This window comes from Eupeodes corollae, chromosome 2 (genome assembly GCF_945859685.1).
Source record: "Eupeodes corollae chromosome 2, idEupCoro1.1, whole genome shotgun sequence".
Classification (NCBI taxonomy): domain Eukaryota; kingdom Metazoa; phylum Arthropoda; class Insecta; order Diptera; family Syrphidae; genus Eupeodes; species Eupeodes corollae.
The window spans coordinates 29,793,001-29,810,827 of NC_079148.1; the positions used below are offsets into that span (position 1 = coordinate 29,793,001).

Here is a 17,827-nt window from a genome sequence, read left to right on the forward strand (position 1 = left end):
TGTGGTACTGCTGAAAAGAAATGAAGATGGTACAAAATTTGTATATGATGTAACTTTTTAATTCTTTTTCTATAAAGTGGTAGTAAGATAAGATAATGACAAGTGAAAATGAGACAACTTTCGAAAAGTCAAATGTGAATATGACCGCCTTAAACAAATATTTGTTTTTTAAAAACTGAAGTATAGTTTTTATAAATGATCTTAAGGATCTCCTAATTTAAGATAAAGGCGTTATTAATACCAAATATGGCTAATTTTTGAATTTCTCTCATTTTTAGTTTTTCCAGAACTGTTTAAAATAAAATTAGGCCTAAAAAGCGTTTTTGCTTTTGTACACTTCGAGAAAGTTTGTATAATTTAGTATTAATTTAAACTGTTTTTATTCAAAACATTTAAATATGACTAAACAATTAAAATGACAGAGATTTTCATTATATGGAGAGTTTAAGAAGTGTCTTTTGACAGATATGAAGACGATGCTTTTATGGCATACATCTATCCTGCTCTACTTGTCATGATAAATGAAGATATGTACATGTACATAAGTACAACAATATTCAAACCGATTACCAAACTCCTATGATTAGGCTGCAAACGGAATTAAACGTCAATTGTGTATTTCCCTAATAAGAGCCCCCAAACCCAATTAATATTTCCGATGTTGTAATCTGCTTGATTATGCGATTTTACGGTACATATATGATTGGATAATAAGAATTTTCGATATTCTCTATGGATCATAAGCAATAAGCAAGGAATCTTGAAAATCCTTTTTATTAATTTATTTAGCTATAAATCTTTAAATCATCTATCGCCTTAATAAAATTGTATGATGCTTGTCCGCTAAAACATGTTAACGTAAAACACAATCCCTTTTCTAATGACCTAGAGTGTATATTATCAGTATCACTACTGCTACAACAGAACAAGGTTTATAGGTACTTGAAAAAATATACCCACTTTTAAGAGAACGTTCTCTGTGCGTTGGCGTTCACAGTTCACAGATTTTTAGAACAGAAAAAGTTGCACGATTCTAGACTCAACAGTCAAGATCTAACTCTGGCTGGGTTAAAGCGTAGCGTTCCATTCCCAGAACGAGTGAAGCGATCGGTTTCAAATTTAAATATTCTTTAATGCAACAAAACAACCGGCCGGGCAGTGGGCACCCATTTCAAACGTAGTCTAGAACATAACCAGTTTATCGAGTGTGATTTAAATTCAATAAAAGTTAAAAAATGCCAAGTAATGCGCCAAATTTTAAATCCCAAAACAACCAATTTACAAAATATCATTGAAATAAGGGAATACATATATTTTTAAAGTGATTTATTTGCGAAAAATAAAGATTCAGTCCTTAAAGTGAAATTTGATATCCTCGTTTTCATATTCGAGTCGATTCCAAGACAACCTGATTTGTTCTCTCTTCACTTAGAACCTGTTTAAGATATTGAAGTGAATACCTAACAAGATCTTTGCGAAGAAAAATTAACTTGTAGAAAGGTATACCTACCCCTGTCCTCTACAAGTTTTACCTAACCTACAATACGGCTGCCGTTCTGTACAAAGATTAAGATTGTATCTTAGAGATGCAATTCGTGGAAAAAAGATCATATTTGTGATTCTATTGTATGTTTGTCAATAAATTGAAAAATTAAGTGAGTGTAATTCGGTGCGTTGTCCAAGTTTAAGTGAGACGAGAGATATTAATCTTCGGTTGTGTAATCGATGTTTAAGTGCATTGACACTGTTTGTATATAATTGAAAAATTCAATCAATTATATGTTTATTGTTTTTGAAATCTACACGATCACAAGATATTGATACTGCGGGCACTTGTAATCGAATTTCGTTTCATGTTTACGTGCACGTGTCTATTTAAGTCGCTAAATTCCAGAGTTTAAGCAAATTTATTTAAAATTTAAAATAATTTTTCTGTTAAACCGGTAACGAAAGACGGATCTTTACGTAAATTATACAATTTCATTGTATAAGTACGAAAATATACCTACATTGGAATTACTAGGTCTTACCTACCTACACACATTCTTTGGATAAATAGGATAAATACATATTTGAAAAAAGGTCAGTATTCTTAAACTGACTAGAAGTCTAGTCAAAGAGATCACGATCAATTTATAAACTCTTAATAGTTTCTAAAGTATTTTATTATTGTATTATTTTCTTTCTAAATAAGGTTATCTTAGGGTTGCCATCATTATTAATTAAAATATGTTATATTTTATTACATTTTTGACAGCAAGCAGTGAGTGTAGTGACACCATTATGAAACATTGACATTTATAAATGTCAAAAAAGGTTCGTTTAGAAACTGTCTTAGGTTCGTTCAGTTCATATTTACAAGACAACAAAATATAAATATAAAATTTGTATATGAAGATTGTTTTAGAAAATATATGTACTGATGAAAAGAAACGCATTTTCCAGCTGTTGAGGGGAGTTTGGAAAAACAAACAGAAAATTTAAGTTTCAGGGAACTAAGTTTGCTGGGTATTGACATTTGAATCATCATTTACACGAATAAATAAAATTGCCATTTTATGTTTAATATTAAAAATTTTTAATAAGAAACAGCACAAAAATATAACCTTTACCTAAAAATAGGTGCAAAAATAGTAATGTCATGTCAAAGAGGACTTATAGAACTATGACCCTAAATAATAAAATTAGAATAAGGTACACAAAAAGAAGGATTGATAGGTAGCTTTTTTAGGACTGGGTTATTATAGTTCAAATGTACATACACTCTTAAATGTGATTTCTAAGCAAGTTGCTTTTAAGAAATTCATAGTTTGAGATATGGTGAACCTCTAAAACTTTGTTTAAAATCTAACCCATCGTAAATCAACCAGCCCTTAGTGTTTTTATTCTTTCTAATCTTCAAAAAATATGACAACTATTTCTCAAACTCTTGTAAATTTTAAAAACGAATTGTTTAATATTTTTAACGATATAGTAAAATACAAAAAATTATAATTTTTCTAATATTGACAGTTTAAAGATTAAATTACAAAATAATAACTTTTACTTTTATTATTTGCTAAATTTATATAACTTCGAGCTGTCATGGCTAAAACGCCAACACGTTTCAGCTTCGGCTTTTCCTGACGTTTACGAGTTCAGCCATAAGAATTCAATGCATGCTATCACAATGGAGCTTCGACCTCACGTTTCATTTGATAAGCAAAAAATAAACTGGGATGCGACCCACACTGATAACTTCCCATCCCGTCTGTCGATTTGTCTTGCTTGTCTATATGTACTCGCATCAATTTTTACCAAATTTTCGTACAATTTTTTGTAGATTTTATTTTTTATGAAAAAACGGACTGTTAGATTTTTATATAAAAGTTACTTAATATTGGAAACAATATTTTTCTGTGAAATAAAATAAGTTTGAAGCCAATATTTTTAATTTAAGCTATTTGAGCCGAAGTAAATTTTTACCAAGTTTTAGTATTGTTTTTTTTTTAGAGTTTTATTTTTTGTAAAAAAACTTTCAATTCGAATTTTTTAAAAATTTTAACAAATATTGAAAACAATATTTCTTATAATATAAAATTAGTTTGAAGCTATTATTTCAAAGTTTTTAAAAGATATTTGAGTCGAAAATCATTTTTTAAAAACTTTTGTTAATTTTTTGTTCGGTTTTTAATTTTTTGTAAAAAAAACTGTCAATTCGATTTTTTTCAAACTTTAACTGAATATTGATAACAAGATTTTTTGAAAGATAAAAGTAAATTAAAGCCAATATCTCAAAGTTTTGAAAAGATATTTGAGTCGAAAATCAATTTTCACCAAATTTTATACATTTTTTTTAGGATTTTATTTTTTGTAAAAAAAACTGTCCATTCGATTTTTCTCAACATTTTTCAAAATGTTGAAAACAATATTTCTCATAAAATAAAAATAAGCTTGAAGCCTAAATTTCAAGTTTTTGAAAAGATATTTGAATCGATATTCAATTTTTACGAACTTTGAGTAATGTTTTTTTTTAGATTTTTATTTTTTATAAAAAAAAACTGTCAATTAGATTTTTTTCAAAATTTTATCAGATGTCAAAAATATTATTCTTCGTTGCACAAAATTGTTTTGGAGATGAAATCATATTTAGTAGTCAAATTTTGGAGGTGACAAATTTTTTTTTTAGTTTTTTTTTGATTTATAAAAAAAACCGTTCGATGGATTTTTTTTCAAAAAATATACTTCTTTGATATCACGTTACAATATATTATATAAAATTTAATTCAAGTCTCTAGCGTTTTTGGTTCGTAAGATATTTAGGGTTAAAAAATGTTCACCTTTTTTAAAACTGCTATGGTAAAAAAACCACAAATCGGACCCATTACAATAACTTCCTATGGGAAGTTAAAAAACAATTGCACATGGAGTAGATAGCATAATCTTATATGGTTCTGAACTATTCAGTTCTTCATTGTTTAACACGAAACAAACTATCTCACTTTTGAACACCATTTGCATTTTATAAAGTGCTGTCAAACTTAATCATTTTAAACCTTCCTTTGGTAAAAGCACCAAAAAGATCTTAACGATCTTTTCGATTGTTTTTTTCTTGCAAAATAAGCTCAGTTAGTCCATTTTCATAAACAAAACTAAATAATATCAACAGTAATAGACTGATTTATTCCCTTATGGCAAAAACATGATTCCACATGCACAACTACTCAACGAACACAGCCATCGAGATACAAATGCAATATCAATCGTACCAACATTTGAGAACGAAATCACATAAGATCCATTCAAGACTCGTATAAATGTCAAAAACCCAACAGTAGTAAAATTCTACTTTAACTTTTATCGGTAGTATCCATACTGCAGATATTATTTTTGTTATTCGTGTAATGTATTGTTTGAATTTTTAATAAATACATTTTGAATAATATTTATTAAGTAATCTCAAACACATTTTTTTTTTATTAAAATAGTCAACCTTTTTATAATTTAGCTTGATTATAACTTACAGACAATAATCATAAAACATATTTTTCAATATTTCCAAAATAAAAAGTAATTCAATAGACAAAAATATATAAAAGATGATAATAATTGAAGAACGGCAACCCTGGCATATGAAAGACATCTTCAGATGTATCTTTTATTTAAAACAAAATTATTGAATATGACTGAGATGTTCTGTGTGCAAATTTTTCAACTTAACTTGATGTGAGTTTAAACGTTAATTGCCTTATCAGGTCGAAAGATGTTATAGCAATTAGAGTCTGGGTGCTGGGTCCCTAAGTCTTCTTTAATATGTGTGAGTGTGATGATAACTGAATTATTGTGTGTGACATCCCGTTATATTTTGAAACTAAAATTCAGGTACCTAAATATACGAAATGTGTGAAATTTTAATAGGTTTCGCTTTATTTTTATGGTTGCCAGATTTACCATAACAGATTTGTTAGTTATGAATACATCATGAATAGGTTTTGAGTTACTTTATTTACCGAATATTTTAAAAGTTTGAAGTAAGGCTCGGAAACTATGCTGAATTTAGTACTTTAACACAAAATTAAATTTGATATCAAAGTACCCGTGGGCCGTGGCATGATGGTTAGTGCGTTGGACTGTCATGCGAGAGGTCTTGGGTTCTATCCCTGGCTATGCCATCTAAAGTCTTTTAACGGGTACTGCCTTTCGCGAGGAATTGACAAATTCTCCAAGAGTTATTCTTGTCATGAAAAAGTGCTTTCTCATATTAGCTGTTCGGATTCAGCATATAAACTGTAGGTCCCCTCCATCCCTTCAATTACTAGCACACAGGAAATTTTGAAAGTTGTAAGTCACTAGGCCCTGGTTCTCTACGGACTGTTGCGCCACCTTATTATTTTTATCCAAGTTGAAAAATTGTATACATAAATCAAGAAAAACTAAAATATCTTTTTTTATTTTTTTTTTAATAAATTAATTTAGGTCAGATTTCTTTGCCCTTTTTTAAGTATTTAATTGCAATTTGAAAGGGGCATTCATACAATTGTATACAAAGGTTAAAAATTACTATGTTAAATGGATAATAAATCATAACAAGACTACAAAAATATCTCTTGAAAAATTGTACAAATGTTCAACAACTAACTGTGAAATCAAATTTAAATATTTTTAAGACTTTTTCCTTTATATTACTGAATTTTGAAAAATTGTATTTTTTTTGTTGTTGTAATGCAATGTCTAACCAAGTATCTCAATTTCTTACCAAATTTCCCACTGTCAAATGATTGAGAATATTTTTAAAAGGTTCACGAGTTGTCTAGAAATTAAACGTTTTCTAACAACTTATATTCTTAAAAACTTGGCCTACTTACTGATGAAGGATACAAAATATGATAATAATATCTTATCCCTTAATCACTGTTATTATTAAAACAATTAAAGGTTCTAACCTTAACTATGATTTTAATAGAAGATAACCTGTATTAAAATGTTGACAAATCATTCGAAAATGTAAATGTGTGGTTTACATTAAACACATGTTTCTAAACATTATTAAACAATAACAATGGATTAGCTAGCAAAATGCACTTGTACTTCTTGGTCTTAAAAATTATCTGGAAAATTATGTTTAAACACAAAATTGAATATTTAACCATTTCGTAAGGTTAAATTTAATTTAAAACTAAATTGCTAAATAAATATAAAAACAAATTGCGACAACACATATTTCAAACCATTATTGCGCTAAATTTAACAGTTTTTTTATATTATTCATAAAAAAGCCGACGGTCTTGTTTAACAGGTTTTAATATTTATTTTTAAATGATTTCACGCTTTTTGTTAGAAAAATTAATTTATTAGAATATATATATTTATAGTCATAGTGCAAAATGATTCAAAACAATTATTTAAGTACAATATAATTCTGATAACATCTTTTAATCTATCTAACACATTCACACACAATTCTGATAAGGTGTCAATGTTGATTGCGTCAGATATTATATATTGTGAAACGGAAAGTATTAACAAATTTCAATTAAAATAAAAACAAATATCAATATAGAGCAACAATCTAGTTTGAATGTTCTTAAACAGAAATCGTTTCTAATTTAAATGACTGCTACTGTCTTATGGTTAAATTTATAATATCGAAACAACAAAATTAAAATTTCTAAAAGCGAGAAGAGAAGATGATGGTGCTAACACCACTGGTGTTAATGATATAATCAAAGGTAAACTAGTTCTATCGGTTGTATTTATATTATGCCTAACTAATAATAACATCCAAGACACAAAATAAATTAATAAAATTATGTATAACAGTATCGGATTAATTGATAATACATATTTTAATTTGGGTCAATGTCCCTATAGACATTTTTATAGATGCATACAATTATGTAGATATATCAAAAGCTTTTAAAAAAAATAAAATTAAATGATCTGTCTTCGTTGTTATTTATAAAATTATGAATACGTTTTTTTTTCAATTTTAAAACATAATCCTTAATTACCAATCTTTTAAATGTTTATCTGACAGGTCATTGAATTCGTTTTATTAAATTTGTATTAATTTTTTAAGAAGTTTTAATCAATCAATCATTGCAGTTGAAAAATTAGTTGAATCAATATTTTCATGTACTTAATTTTGATAAAATAACAGATTAATTTATAAGCACATTTTTATAATTATGTTTGTATGAACATAATTGCTTAAGCAATTTTTGTTCGTACATTTTTTTTATTATTAATTACTTGTCATATTCGGTTGAGGATGTTTTTGTATATAGATTTGTCAACAAGCTCCCCATGCTAATTAGATCCAATTAAGATTCACTTTAATATGCAATTTACCTGCTAATGAATTTTATTTTTACATGGAACTGTCTGTAGTCGTTACATTAATGAATTACATGACTTCATTCTGAATGAATGCAGTAAATATTTTCCACAAATGTTTTTAATTTTGGATATTATCCCAGTTTTTTAAATTATTTTAAAAATATAAAAAATGATATCAATTTAAACTTTAATTGAAACAAACAAACATTTTTTTTTTCAAATGAAACTTTCTATGTAAAAAATAAAATACTACTTAAAATTGGTAAAAATTGTTTTTTTATTTTTTTGATTCAAATACATGGTAAAAAGATGCTGGAATGCGACCCATACTAATAAATTCCCATTCCGTCTGTCGATTTGTCTTGCTTAAAAGTTTGTAGGTTTTCATGTTTTGTTTAAATTTTAAAATTACCAACCAATTGCATATAATGAAATAGTTTGCGAAATCTATATTTGTTGACGAGATTTTTAGTAGAAAATCAATTTTTGGCAAATTTAGTAGCATTTCTTGAAAGTTTTTACTTCTTATATAAACAAATACAATGAATGAAGTTTTCATATTATTTGTTGTAAAGGGTGATTTTTTTGAGGTTAGGATTTTCATGCATTAGTAATTGACAGATCACGCGGGATTTCAGACATGGTGTCAAAGAGAAAGATGCTCAGTATGCTTTGACATCTCATCATGAATAGACTTACTAACGAGAAACGCTTGCAAATCATTGAATTTTATTACCAAAATCAGTGTTCGCTTTACGTCCGATTTATGGTCTACATAATTGACCAAGTGAGCAAACAATTAATGCGATTGTGACCAAGTTTCGCACTCAGTTTACTTTATTGGACATTAAACCAACCACACGAATGCGTACAGTGCGTACAGAAGAGAATATTGCGTCTGTTTCTGAGAGTGTTGCTGAAGACCGTGAAATGTCGATTCGTCGCCGTTCGCAGCAATTGGGTTTGTGTTATTCGACCACATGGAAGATTTTACGCAAAGATCTTGGTGTAAAACCGTATAAATACAGCTCGTGCAAGAACTAAAGCCGAACGATCTGCCACAACGTCGAATTTTCAGTGAATGGGCCCTAGAAAAGTTGGCAGAAAATCCGCTTTTTTATCGACAAATTTTGTTCAGCGATGAGGCTCATTTCTGGTTGAATGGCTACGTAAATAAGCAAAATTGCCGCATTTGGAGTGAAGAGCAACCAGAAGCCGTTCAAGAACTGCCCATGCATCCCGAAAAATGCACTGTTTGGTGTGATTTGTACGCTGGTGGAATCATTGGACCGTATTTTTTCAAAGATGCTGTTGGACGCAACGTTACGGTGAATGGCGATCGCTATCGTTCAATGCTAACAAACTTTTTGTTGCCAAAAATGGAAGAACTGAACTTGGTTTACATGTGATTTCAACAAGATGGCGCTACATGCCACACAGCTCGCGATTCTATGGCCATTTTGAGGGAAAACTTCGGAGAACAATTCATCTCAAGGAATGGACCGGTGAGTTGGCCACCAAGATCATGCGATTTGACGCCTTTAGACTATTTTTTGTGGGGCTACGTCAAGTCTACACAAATAGTCTACACAAATAAGCCAGCAACTATTCCAGCTTTGGAAGACTTTGACATTGGACTTTCCGAATGGACCACCTAAGACGCAGCAGCGGTCAACATTTAAATGAAATTATCTTCAAAAAGTAAATGTCATGGACCAATCTAACGTTTCAAATAAAGAATCGATGAGATTTTGGAAATTTTATGCGTTTTTTTTTTAAAGTTCTCAAGCTCTTAAAAAATCACCGTTTAGATTTAATTTTTGTATGAAAAAACGGACTGTTGGATTTTTATAAAAATTGCTAAATGTCGAAAACGATATTTTTTGTGATGTAAAATTAGTTTAAAGCCAATATTTAATTTTTGAAAAGATATTTTAATCAAAGTTAATATTTACAAAGTTTTAGAATTCTTATTTTATTTTTGTTTTTTTAACTTCCCATAGGAAGTTATTGTAATGGGTGCGATTTGTCAAATTGAAAATTTTGACATTTCTCGACGTTTCAAGTTACCTAGAGTCAAAATAAAAGATTTTTAAAAAGATGTCTGTGCGTGCGTGTGTACGTACGTTCGTACGTCCGTACGTCCGTATGTCTGTACGTCCGTACGTTCGCGACGTTTTTTTTGTTGTCCATAGCTCAAGAACCAGAAGAGATATCGACTCCAAATAAATTTTGTTATACAGATAATAAGGCAGAAAGATGCAGAAAGGGCTCTCAAGAAAATTGTGTTGGTGGTTTTTTTACCATAGCAGTTTAAAAAAAAGGTGACAATTTTGGTTAACCCTAAATATCATACGAACCGAAAACGTTAGAGACTTGAATTAAATTTTATATAATAAATTGTAACGTGATACCAAACATATATAGTTTTTGAAAAAAAGCTATCTAACAGTTTTTTTTATAAATCAAAAAAACCGAAAAAAAAAATTGTCACCTCCAAAATTTAACGACTAAAATATAATTTCATCTCCAAAACAATTTTGAGCAACGGAGAACAATGTTTTTGAAATCTGATAAAATTTTGAGAAAAAGCGAATTGACAGTTTTTTTTTATAAAAAATAAAAATCTAAAAAAAACATAACTCAAAGTTGGTAAAAATTGAATATTGATTCAAATATCTTTTCAAAAACTTAAAATTTAGGCTTAAAACTTATTTTATCTTATAACGAATATTGTTTTCAACATTCGATAAAATTTTGAAAAAAATCCAATTGACAGTTTTTTTTACAAAAAATAAAAACCTAAAAAAAAATAATAAAAGTTGGTAAAAATTAATTTTCGACTCAAATATCTTTTCAAAACTTTGAGATATTGGCTTAAATTCACTTTAATCTTTCAAAAACTATTGTTTTCAACGTGCAGTAAGATTTTTTGATGGTTTTTGTACAAAAAATTAAAAACCTAAAAAAATTTAACTAAGTTGGTAAAAATTGATTTTCGACTCAAATATCTTTTCAAAAATTTTAGATATTGGCTTCAAACTTATTTATTTTATAGAAAATATTGTTTTCAATATTCAATAAACCAAAAGAGCTCTGCTCCGTAGCGAATAAACAGGAGTCGCCTATCCACGGTTAGTCGTCTGACGTGGTAGATTAGTAGAACTGCCAATCTATCCTGTATCAGACCTCATCTCTCTAAAAAAAGGAATGCCTCTGGTGGAATGAAGCCGCTCAAGCGTGCACTCTCAAAATACTCGTCGATCGGATAGAACGCCCCGAAAATTAAATTGTTGGTCGAAAACATGTTCACATGCTCTTGCAATGTGAGCTCGAACGAGTTTTATCACGAAATTGTCAATTCTGTTGATTCGAGCCCCGTTGTATAGGACCTGGCTGGAATAGTAATCCACATAAGAAGACTCGGCTGTTCGAAATAAGCCGGTACAGAGACGTAAACACTGCCGCTCGAACACCCGAAACTTCTCCATCTGGGAAGGGGCAACGTTGAACCACACAGGGCAACCATACACGATCATTGGCCGTATGAGGGCCATGTAGCAAATTACCTTCACTCTGGGGTCAAGCCGACTAAAAAACAGCCGTTTCGTCAGAGCGAAGGCTCCTCTGGCCCTGGTCAGAGCAGCATTTATATGTCTGTCGAAATATAAATACTGATCTAACCAGATACCGAGGTACTTCACTACACTTTTGCTCGCTAATGGCTGCTCGTGAAGATCAACGATGACCATCTTGCGCCAATTCTTACCCGTATCCCTCGTGGCCCTAGCCAACGGAGTCCGGAACAGATTGTCTCCGACTTCTGGACATTTATTTTCAGTTTCCAGTCGTCGCAACATCGCTGAATCTTGTCGAAATTACGCTGCAAGAGAATTCTAATAACCTCAACCTTTCGGGCCGTTCTGTACGCAATTAGATCGTCGGCGTACGCAATTGCCTTTGTAAGACTACCTATCAGATCGCTGGTGTAAATGCTGAAGAGAATCGGCGAATTCACCGCTCCCTGTTGCAGACCATTTTTAATTGAGAATGTTGTGGTAGAAGTTACATTGTCACTTTTAACAACAAACTTTCTACGGTTAAGCATATCATATAGTATATACAACAATGTCTTGCTTATGCCAAGCCTGCTCAGTTTTAGGTAAAGACCCTCTAACCATACGGTGTCAAAGGCCTTTTCCAAATCAACCAGAACAGCACCTGTGCATTGTTGTTTTGATTTATTCCATTGGATATCAGAAACGAGTTTAGACGCAGCATTAATTGTGTCATGAACCCGAACTGTTTATCCGGAATTATTTTGTTGTCCGCAGCCCACTTAGTCAGAGGCCTATTAATGATTGTCATTTCCCTTTTTTGGGAGAGGATGAACCACAGCGGTCTTCCAATGCACTGGATAATATGCATTATTCAGTGCATTGTTGAAGAGTGTGGTGTAAATGTCAATTGCTTCCGTCGGTAAATGTCTCAGTACAACGTTGGATATACCATCGGCACCTGCTGACTTTTTGTTTTTTATTGAATTGAAGATGAGTTGAAGCTCAACCTTCGTCACTAACAAGGGACTTAGTCCCGTTTGCTCGGCGATTGTGGCATTTGCCAAGGAATCGTCATTGAACCGCATGAAACCGCGGTTCTCAGATCGCCAATGTGTGATATCATTACGGAGGTAAAAGTGATTAAGTAGGGCTCTGTTTTCCAGGATTGTGGTTGGGGCGAATGCTAACATTCACCTTGTGCACTTGCTGGAAAGCAGCTCCCACCGCCTCAACTTTTTCCTTCGGATCTTCAATTATGTAAAAGTCATCGTCAAAGATGGCTTCCTCTGGATCTATTTGCGCTGTCATTAGTACGTCTCTGTTCTCTTCAGTTCTTTGGAATTTAAGACACGGAAGGTCATTATCGTTTTTTTTCCTGAATATCTTGTTGATTTTGGGGAACATACTAGGGTCACTCGAATTAACTGACCGGATCTTGCGGTCCCAGTACTTGTTAATTGAAAGCCTGTAGTTCTCCTTAATCAACAGATTGACATTTTTATTGATGACTTCAGTGTTCTTACCTCCAAGTCGTGTGGGTCTGTAAGTCGTCTGTACAAGTTTTTGAGTCTTGTCAGTAAGCCACTCTTGTGTCTTCGCAGTGCGTCAATTGTCGCGTTTCTGTAAGCGTCCATTTGGTCCCGTTCTTTGTAGTTTGGGATTGTCCGTTCCATCGTTCGTTTTATTGTTTCGTCCATCTGTTGTAAGTGTTGGTCGATTTCTGTATTTGTCAGGTTTCTGTTGTTTGGTGGGGCTATGTCACTCGAACGAAGTTCTCTCGCTAGGGCATTGGTGAAACGAGGCCACCGCATCTTACTGTAATTGTAAGAATGCGTTGCAACGTATTCCTCCAACTGCACGCGTACGTTCGGAATCTGCATTACAGCGTCCAGTCCGCAGTGATCACTGTCGTACTCGACTGTCTGCAAGCAGTTTCGAGGGTGATTACCCACTTTGTCTGTTACTGTCAATCTGGTGTCGTACAGCAAAAGATCCAGAAAGGAGCCGCTTCTTCGACGCCATATTCAACGCTGTAAAGATTCATCAAATTAAAAAGATGGTTACCTCTGGGATTATTATGTTGATTTTTCCAATCTTCATATTTTGCGTTCAAATCACCGGCCAAGATGAAATAGTTTTCTTCCAAGCTCAGTTTGAGTTCCCTAAAAAGAATCTCGAGTTCTGAAGCAAAGTAAGTAACCTGCGTAGCTCCAGTCGCAGTCCAACGCACTAACCATCATGCCACGGGTACTACAATGTTTATTAAACAATACAAAATTAGTTTGATGATGAAATCTATGATATTTAAGCCGACCAACTTCTAGTAGTATTTTTCATATTTTTTTTTTAGTATTTAGTTATTTTGAGATTATATCATTTCGTAAAATATTCACAATGTATGAGATACAATTTATTTGAAGTCGAGAGATGTTTGGGGTCAACCAAATTTTCAATTGCTTATTAAGTGAATATAGTAAAAAAGAACGTCTTTTCTGCATCTTCTGATGTTATTATCTCTGAAACAAATTTATTTGAAGTCCATACTTCCACTGACTTCATCCTGTGAGCTCAAACGTGCGGATATACGAACATACGTTTACATGCACACGCAGAGACCTCTATTTTTTTAAAAGTTAAATATTCTTTTTGTAATTCTCGCATTTCCATATCTAGACATTTAGACAAAAATTTACATCATTAGCTTTTACCTATTTTTCTTCCTTTTTCCAAAAATGTATCAATATAAAATCATTTTAAAGGTAGTCAACCCTTTGATTTCATCAACCAAAAAATAAAGTTTTTACAAAACTCTTTTAAATTGCTGTTTGTTTTTTAAATCATATGCTCAGCTAAGTTGCAGTTTTATTCCAAATATTTTTTTGTTAAAGATTATGAAAAATTAACATACCCTCTATTTGTTTTCTATTTGATCCACATTGACAACACCATATTAAAGAAAAAGCTATTCCCAAACGCAGACTACGACAATTTATCTTCCCACTTTTGTTTTAAGATTTTCAAGGTTGTCGTTAAACGTTCATAATTACCTAATATGCAAACAAACCATATTTATTCTGTTTCTATAGCTTCAAATGCGAAACATGATAGTCTCACTGCATTTAAAAAAAGATTTCTTCCTCTATACTAACTGACATCTGAATGGGATGCTATGCTAATGCATATACCATCATTTTATTACCCTTTTGTGTTTAAATTAAGTGCTTTTTTTAACTCACATTATTCATTCCTACATCGTTAGCATTTTTTGTTATACCTACATTCTAAATGTGCAATTTATATCTGAATATAAGTGTATCTAATTTGTTGTCTTTATGACCAAGCTTTAAAAAATAATGTTACCGTTAAGCTTTGTCTAAAATAGACTATTAAAATTAGGAGAGATAGAAGAGACACGTACAAAAATTCCCTATGCCTACATTTGGAACGTAAATCTGTAAAGCTCCACGATAAAAAACATATGACACAAGAAATTAATGTCAATTCGTATACCAAAAATATTTATTTATCTCAAGTAAACTAATTTTGTTTATAATTTTAAATAGTTTACATGAAGTACCACTTAATCATGACCAAATGACATACATAGTTTCCCCATTTTAACTCAATAAAAAGGTATGTATGTTAGGTAGATACCTAGGTACATTTATACATAACATTATTTGATGTAATTGAATGTATCTGTCGCTTCCTACATTTATTGTGAACCCATTAACAAATGAAGCGTATCAATTACTCTCGCTTTGGGTGATAAATTTATCATTTGTATATCTATAAATTTGAGGTGACCATTTTTCAGTTAATGCAAAATTATCTTGTTTTTAAAAAGTTAGTAGAATTAACTTATTTAAAATTTTGGTACAATTTTATATCTAACTTACGGTGATGTGAAATAAGGCCAAGTGAAATTTTTAAAACTTGGCATTATTGCATTTTAAAAGAATGTAATAAGACAAATTTATTTTTACGGTGAAGTATGTAAAAGGGGTATATGCGCTCCCATTGAAACTCCTGCCTGGGCACACTTTATTTAAGGTAGGTGCGAGGTTGAGTTTCGTTTCATTAATGACATACCATACCGTTGAAAGCGATATAAAATAAATTTCGCGTTATTACACTTTGTTTAAGTGTTATAAGACCAACTTTTGGAAATTGGCTTTATTACACTTGATGAATACACTAAATGAAACAAATTCTTGAAATTTGGCCCTATTTTACTTGCCTTTATTTCACGGCACCCTGCTCGATTGTAAACATTGGGGGTCAAACTGACGTTCATATAGATGTAGGGATGTTATATGCTTGTCTACAATCTAGAAAAAAGAAGCGCTTACTTGCACCTCCACGTAGTGGCCCCCGGACACAAGTTAGAGAAATCAGTGCAGTTTGATGATGAATGATACTGATCAACTTATAATTATTGAAAAAGGCACAACTTAGACTTGCTGTGAGTAAGTTTTAAATTTTATGATCGTTGGTGAACACAGGACTGTCGTCCTTCTTCTGGGTTGTAGTTGACTTGAGGATAAAAATTATACAAAGCCAGTTATATCAGTAAATATACAAATAGAATGACTATAAGTCGTCGGTATTTAATATAATTTTAAAATAAGTCTGAAGTGGAATTAAAAATCATTTCATAGGAATGATGTACATTGTAGATAAAGATCGGTGGATTGCATCCCACAAGAAGCCGGGCGATCACTTCTAGGGTTATCTTCCCTAGATGTCACTTCATCAAAGACTAAATTATTATACCACTGTACATAGATGTGGTACCACGGGATATTTTGAATCCCCTGGTTAATTTCAGGAAAATATGTGGGATGGCCTCCTTGTGGTGGCTGTGGTTTACCCTATATGCATAGGGTATTGGTTTTTAATTACTCGAAAAATCAATATATAGATAGACTAAGCCAATACCAAATTTTAACAAAGAGGTGAATTTGTTATGTCTTGGTAGTTTAGAAAATCCTTTTTGTTATTTTCAAAAAACTTAACGATAAAACAATGCCTGGGCAGCAAGTGTATGTTGTAAGCAATTATTCTCTGATCGTAACCATTGATTTTTACCTTGATTGTTAAAAAAAATAAGAAATTGACTTAAAACTTATTTCAGCGTATCCAATAAATAGGTGTTAAAATTTGGTATAGTTTAAAAATAGCCATTGGCATAGCTTTAAGCAACAAATTTAATTATGACATAATTATGGAAGAGAAGTCCAACAAACTCTATATCCCATTCCGTTTGTCTCTTTGTCTGTCTGCTGACTCTCGTGCCTAAAGCCCAAGCCATTGTGCTGATTGAGTTAAAACTTGGAAATTAAGGTTTTAAGCCGATTCGCTTTAAGCGTTTTTTTTTTTAAATTTTGTTAAAGACTAAAAATAACAGTATACAAATTTGTTGGTCAAAAACCGTAAATTCTTGTTTTCTCAAAAACGACCCGATAGATTTGTATTATATTGTCTCGAGGTTTTTTGCTTAACTTGGCTTTTTTCAATGAAAAAAAAAATATATTTTTGTATTGCTCCAGAAGTGTACTCCCTTTTTGTTTTCAGTTTTCTCAAGAACTAATGTACCGATTTTGATAATATTTGTTCTGCATAAGTTTTCATACTGCCTTGGTAGTATTTGATGATCAAAAATCAAATGTAATACGTATATTAATTAGCTCTAAATAACTGCAAAATAATTAATAAAATATTTCTAAACTCAAATTGAAAAATTGTATACATACAAATTAGTTTTAAAAACGCTATAATGATCTTCAAATACAAATTTTGAAAATTTAAGGTTAAATTTAAGGTTAAAACTTAAAATGCAGAAAATATTTTTAAACGAAATCTTTGAAAACATGTGCAAATATGTGTTGCCAATAATACATTTAATTTTTTTCTTGTTTATGCTTTATTATTCAGTTTAAATGTTTTATACATTTCATTTCATTTTTTATGAATGATTTTAAAATTAGTACGATTGAAATTTCAATAGATAATTAATCGTTCAGGTCATTCGAAAATATTTTCTTTAATTTTGTCGACTTCAAAACTGGCATGAAATAGCATCAGTTCAATATTTCTCACAGATCTTAATTCAAATTATAACTTGTAAGCAAAGTTCCGCTTGGATCTTGAGAAGCTACATTTATGCGTATAAAAAGATTCAGTATTTCGAATTCGTGTTTCAATTACAATTGACAAATTTGGCTGTAAACTCAAGTTCCCTAAGTGCTAAGATTTTACAACTTTTTTAAATTTGGTAAAACTAGTGGTTAGTAGTATTAAAGATCTGATCCAAGTACATTTTTCGAAACCAGGCGCAACCTTACATTTAATGACCCTTTACATCCATGAACTTGGTCTTGCAGTTGTTCGATAGAAAAATCAAAAGAAGCAAAAAAAAAAGATAAGTGCCAAATCATTTGTAATTA

General features: G+C 31.1%; 1 protein-coding gene across 1 annotated transcript in view; it reads left to right on the forward strand.

The window, feature by feature from the left end:
- Positions 1 to 1,044: 1,044 nt before the first annotated feature.
- Positions 1,045 to 17,827, forward strand: part of LOC129948543 (protein gone early) — a 70,089-nt gene continuing 53,306 nt past the window's right edge. Inside the window, exon 1 of the mRNA XM_056059587.1 lies at positions 1,045 to 2,082. The gene's annotated coding sequence lies outside the window, so the exon portion shown is untranslated. The remainder of the gene's footprint in view (positions 2,083 to 17,827) is intronic.